Source organism: Lactuca sativa, chromosome 5 (assembly GCF_002870075.4).
Source record: "Lactuca sativa cultivar Salinas chromosome 5, Lsat_Salinas_v11, whole genome shotgun sequence".
NCBI classification, from domain to species: Eukaryota; Viridiplantae; Streptophyta; class Magnoliopsida; order Asterales; family Asteraceae; genus Lactuca; species Lactuca sativa.
Genome location: NC_056627.2, coordinates 5,217,317 through 5,223,562, shown reverse-complemented (window position 1 = coordinate 5,223,562; position 6,246 = coordinate 5,217,317).

Genomic DNA, 6,246 nt, shown 5'->3' with positions numbered 1-6,246 from the left:
GTGTACGCCCAACGTATAGGAAGTACGCCCAGAGTCCAGATTACCCTAATTCAGGGTCAAGCACTATATAAGGAATGCTATGCCTCAAGAGTCAACCTCCATTTCACCCTTGAACAACCACCACGAGACCCTAACCTTCCTTTGAGTGTTTTTGGAGCTTTGGAGGCTTTTGGAGAGTATTTTAGTGTTGTAAATCCATTTTCTCAAGCAAGTGAAGAACAAGGAAGGTGGTGGACTAAAGGAGAAGATATAGATATGGCGTTATTGCTTCATTTCAGACTTCCTGGAGGTATAAAGCTATAAACTTTCCTTAAGCATTCTTAGATCTAGTGTTGTTTGGTTTTGGAGTCTTTTTGGTCCCAAGATTATAGCTTTATGATGCAAATTCGGCTCCTAGTCTTAGAGTTGCTATTTCCAGTTCTAAATGAGTCCCTAATGCAGAAAGTTGCCATCTTGATGGCCCATTTGTGATCATGCATGAGATCTAGTCCTTGTATGGAAGTAGAATATCATTTTTGGAGTTTGGGTTTGTTTGGGCCAAGTAAAGTCACCAAGTCAGTGACTTTATGGATTAAGACATGGAAAAGGACCAGGATCTGTGATTATAGCTTTTAAAGTGGAGTATTAAGCACATAATGAGAAATGGACTTAGCACGGGGGTTACATTGCGCGTACGTGGAGCTACTCCTAGCGTACGCACAACTTAGTCATTACGCTTAACGTACGTGGATGTACACCCAGCGTACTCTGTCAGTTGGACCTTGTGCTTCTGGGCCACGGTTTGGGCCATGCTTTGGGTCTTTGGGCCTTGGTGGGCCATTAGAAGTCAGATAAGTTGGGCCAAGAATATATTTGGGCTTAGAGAAAGGCCTAATAGAAGGATTGGGGCCTAATTTAGCAAATTGGGCCATTAGTGAGTGTTGGGCCTTAGTTTTGGACTAGGTTGGACTAAGAGGGTAAAATGGTCATTTTACCATAAAGATAATTATTGGAATGGGCTAAAATGATATTTTGGTTTTGGTAGCTCAGGGAGCCGGAGGATCAGCAGTTCAGGAATTTCCAGCTAGCAGCCAGTGGAACATCAGCAGATTTTCAGCAGTGCAAGGTGAGTTTTCCTCTAGTAAGGACGGGTCTAAGGCACCAATTTCGGCCCGTGTATGTAGTTGTAGTATGTCGGGGTCAGCCCGATGCAGTTTATATGTTTCCGGACTTTGGTCCGATGCCAGGGCGGTCCCGAGAAGTATTTAAGTATGTGTGATGTCTTTGTGATTCATGCAGGTTATATGATATGTGCTATGTGTTCTGGACTTCGGTCTGATGTCGGGGCAAGCCCGATGTATGTTAGTTTACATGTTATGCGTTATGTGTTTTGGGGTAAGTCCGTTGTCGAGGCAAGCCCGATGTATGTTAGCTATTATTCCATTTATTATGTGTTCCAGGGCAAGCCCGATGTATGCTAGTTTATATGATATATGTTATATGTTCCGAGCTTCGGTCTGATGTCGGGGCAAGCCCAATGCAGATTATGTGATTATGTAATGTGTTTATGATATATGTTATGTTGTGAATGTGTCATGGGTAAGCTCGATGCCGGGGCAAGCCCGATGTCGGGGTGAGTCTAATGCCCGATGCGGTCGGATGCCGGGGTGAGCCTGATGCCGGACAGGAGTCTAATGTCGGGATTCGTCCCGGTGTAGTTAGGAGTAGTCCTATAGTTATATTTATGTTATGTGTTTATGTTATATGTATTGTCGATATGTTTATATGTGTACTGGATTACGGTCTGATGTTGGGCAGGTCCCGATGCAATGGGCTAGGCCCAAGTTATGTGATTATGTGTATGGTATGTGGTAGTATGGGGAGACTCACTAAGCTTCGTGATTACAGTTTTCAGTTTTGGTTTCAGGTATTCCCAGCAGCGGAGGGAAGAGCTCGGGTTGATCGCATGACACACACCAAAGGAGTTTTAGCCTGGGATGTTTACCCTGATAAAATGAACAAGTGTTTTGAAATGAAACTCTGATTTGATATAATGACTAATGTTTATGGATGATTGATTTTATAATTATGGCTTGGTTAATGATTTAAAAACAAAATTTTTGGTTACGATTTTTGGGATGTTTCAGAAAAGCTTCCTCCTGGTTGGATAGACTTCAAAAACTACCTTAGGCATAAGCGAAAGGAGATGTCTGTGGAGGAACTGGTGATGTGTCTTCACATTGAAGAAGACAATCGAATGGCCTTGAAGAAAGGCAGTGAAGTTGAATCTTCTAAGGTTCATATGGTTGAATCTTGTAAAACTTCCAAGAGCAAAAGCAAGGGACCTCACAAAGGGAAAGCAAAGGGAAAAACTGTTGGATTAGTGTCTAAGGCTATAACTATATTTGGTAAGTATTTGACCCGGTTGTGCATGGTCCTTTTGGGTTGCCTTCACCATAGCAACTTGACAGGATGATTTGTTAAGAGAGAAGAGATATTATTGTTAATATATTATGAGAATAATATATTAAAGGAATAATAATGTTATTTGATTAATATAAGTCATATATAAATTGATAATTAATTTGGTTACTTAAAGAGTTTAATTGAATAAAGGGGCATAAACTGTCAAATGTGTGATAGTTGTGTTTTGGGCTATGTATCCTTATGGATATAAGGGTGGACGGATTTTAGGGTTAGAGGACCATAAAATCGTCCAAGCCTAGTATCTAGGAGGATCTTGGATTGCTTAGGGCCTAAGTTATTCAATTAGGTTTAAAGGTGAAACCCTAGTAGCTCATAGTATAAATAGATCCCTAGGGTGAGGGAAATCGACACTCATGCAAGGCAAGGAACCCTAGAGTCGATTTCTCACCCTCCTCCCTCTCTTTCAAGATCATTCTCTTGCTAGTTGGTGTTTGTAAGCCATTAGAGGAGTGACAATTGTGACTCTAAGCTCCAAGAAGAAGAAGTATCAAGCAAGTAATCCAAGGTATTATTCTAGATCCTAATATATATGATTAGATACAATTGTTTGCATTAGATCTAGTATTGTAAGTCTCAAATACAATGCATGTTCAATTAGAGAAACCTAGATCCAAGCAATTAGGGTTTGCATGTGCACATAGGAAAGTAACCCATCAGTGTTATCAGAGCTTTGATTGATTTCTATTGAATTGATGCATTGGTTTATTGCTTGTTGCTTAAAAAATTCGATTTTTGTGATTCTGCCTGATGAACTCGACGAGTTCCACTGTAGACTCGGCGAGTCCATAGTGGGAACTCGGCGAGTTCGAGCGTCAGAAGGAGGTAGTTTCGAGATTTCTTGCTGTTTTACTTGAGGATACTTGCCTTAACTGTTTTGGGTCATTAAAATCCGATTTTCATCAAATATATGAGTATATTCTTGACCAAACAAAAGATAATTACCAATTAATTGAATAATAATTTCCTTATATGATAATAATTGATTATTTGAATTGAATTGGTAGATTGTCTTGCAAATAATATTGAATAAGATCAAATTGAGATAATCTAATTAGTTGATTTATATTATTAGCTATTTGATCCTTATGTTTTGAAAAGTTTAAAACTTGTCCTCAAGTTTTGAAATTTAAGTCTTGTGATTAAAAGTTTAATTTGAATAATTTAAATTTCAAACCCTAGAATTTTACAAGTTTAAAATTCAACACTATACTAATATATTATTACAAGCTTAAAATATATATATATATATATATATATATATATATATATATATATATATAATTAAAAAAATGCTAGTCTTACCGTTAGTAGGCCTCATTCACGAAGCCAATCTATAAGGTGGGTATAAGGTTGCTTCCTATAAAATGACGCTTAATGGGTGTACACTCACACCCACCGCTTGCTTGACTGGTGGAGGGTCGTTAGCCGAACGGGTAGGATAGGGAAAACCTCTCCTCATTAATAAGTATAATGAATTTATATAAAGTAACTAAACATGTTTCATAAAATTCCCAATCTTAGTTACTTTAGGAAAAGTGAATTGATGCAATCCCATGAAATTACACTTTGCACCCTTGTTGAGAAGTTAGTGGAGCGTGTGTGGTTAACCGACACACTAATTAGTTCTAAGCAAAGGTGGCAAAGGATGATTCATTGTTTGTCATGGTTCGATGGAGCGTGTGTGGTTTACCGGCACATCAAATATGTGATTGTAACAATGAAGGCACCATGTAGATTTTCATGGTTATTCACACCCGCTTGTGATCCTCGGTATCCCAGTCACAAACTATAGGGGCATATCGAGATTTAAACATGACATTGAAAGGTTCAATGAATCTCAAAGAAATCTAGGAATTCTCAATACATTTAAAACTTAAAGCTTATGTTTTTCATGGTGAAGAATTAGTGAATCGTCATTCACTTACCTCCAAATTATTTTCATGTTGGATCACGACATCCCTTTTCTAATGTGTAAGTAATGTTGTTGGGTCCTAGCCCTAAATTTTCATTTTGGGTGTTAATTAGGGACTTAATTCTAATCAACTTTGTTCCTTTCTATTTGTAGATGTCTAACGCAAACAACGTTGCTGCTATCTCATTCACGCTAATGAGCCTTTGTCAAAAAGTGACTTTCGATGGATCGAAGTTTAGCGAATGGATAAGATACATTCGCACAATCGCGTGTTACGAGGACAAGGAGTATGTTCTCGATGAGAAGCTCGAGAAGATCAATCCAGAAACTGCTACTCTCAAAGAAATGGATGTGTTTGAGACACATGAACGTGATGCAACAAAAGTCCATTGCATCATGATAGCCACAATGAACTCCGAATTCCAAAAGTCCTATGAGGACATGTATCCTTATGAGATGCATCTAGACTTGATGGAGAGATATCACCAAAGTGCGAGGCAAGAGCGCTATGAGATCATAACGAATATGATCACTGCTAAAATGGGAAGTGGAGAGTCTCTAACCATACACTTGCAAAAGATGCAAAGGTATGTCGATCGTCTTCGCAAGTTGAATGTCAACTTTGGGGAAGATTTGGCTATCGACATTGTTCTTCACTCCTTGCCCTCGTGCTACAACCAATTTAGGATGACCTACCACATGAACAAGGAAGAGGTCACCCTAAGCAAACTCCAAGGGCTCCTAAGGACTGCTGAGAGCAACCTAAAGGACAAGTATGTTGCACCAACTACCAATCCATCCGCTGCTCCTGTTTTGGCTATTGGGCAGGGAAGGGGCAAGAAGAGGAAGGCTTCTTCGAAGAACCACCGCAAGGGAAAGTCCCAAGATGGTTCCTCTTCTAGTGGGACCAAGGTTGATCATGCTAAGCCCAACCCAAACCCAAAGGAGGCAAAGTGCCATCATTGCCACAAAATTGGGCATTAGAAGAGAAGTTTCCTGGAATATCTACAAGCCATCAAGAATGGGAAGATCAAGCCATCTTTCGCAGGTATTTACACAATTAAATCTAATGATTCATCTCATGCTATTTCTTGGGTTCTTGATACATGGTGTGGTTACCACATTTGTTCTGATTTGCAGGGACTAGGAAGAAATAGGGATGTGGAGCTTGGAAGAATAAATCTAATCATGAAGAACAGAAGATCGTCGTCTGTTACCAAGATTGGAGTGTATTCTTTAGTGCTTAGAAATGGATTGAATTTAGATTTAAATAATTGTTGCTACTCGCCAGATATGGCAAGAAACATCATTTCTTTTCATGGTTTATTTAAACAAGGATTTAGATATTCGTTTAATAATGAGAATGGTTCGATTTATGCTTATCTAAATGGTGTTTTATATTTTGAAGCAATGCCTTGTAATGGAATTTATGAAACTGTTATGGTTGTAGATAACCTAGGAAATGATGTGTTGTGTATGGATTCTTCCAATAGTATGGATAAAGCATCCTTGTGGCATTGTCGTCTTGGACATGTCAATAAGAAGCGCATAGCCCAACTCCAAAAGGATGGAGTGTTGGAGTCATTCGACTTTAGGGAAGATGACACATGCGAATCCTGTTTACCTGGAAAGATGACCAAGTCACCCTTCACTGGCACTTGTGAGAGGGGTGAGGGTTTATTGGATCTCATACGTACCGACGTGTGTGGGCCCTTTAGATCCACCACAAAGGATGGGAACCGCTTCTACGTGACTTTCACCGATGATTATAGTAGATATGGGTATGTTTACTTAATCAAGCATAATTCAGAAACGTTTGAAAAGTTCAAAGAGTTCAAGCATGAAGTGGAGAATCAATTGGGCAAGAA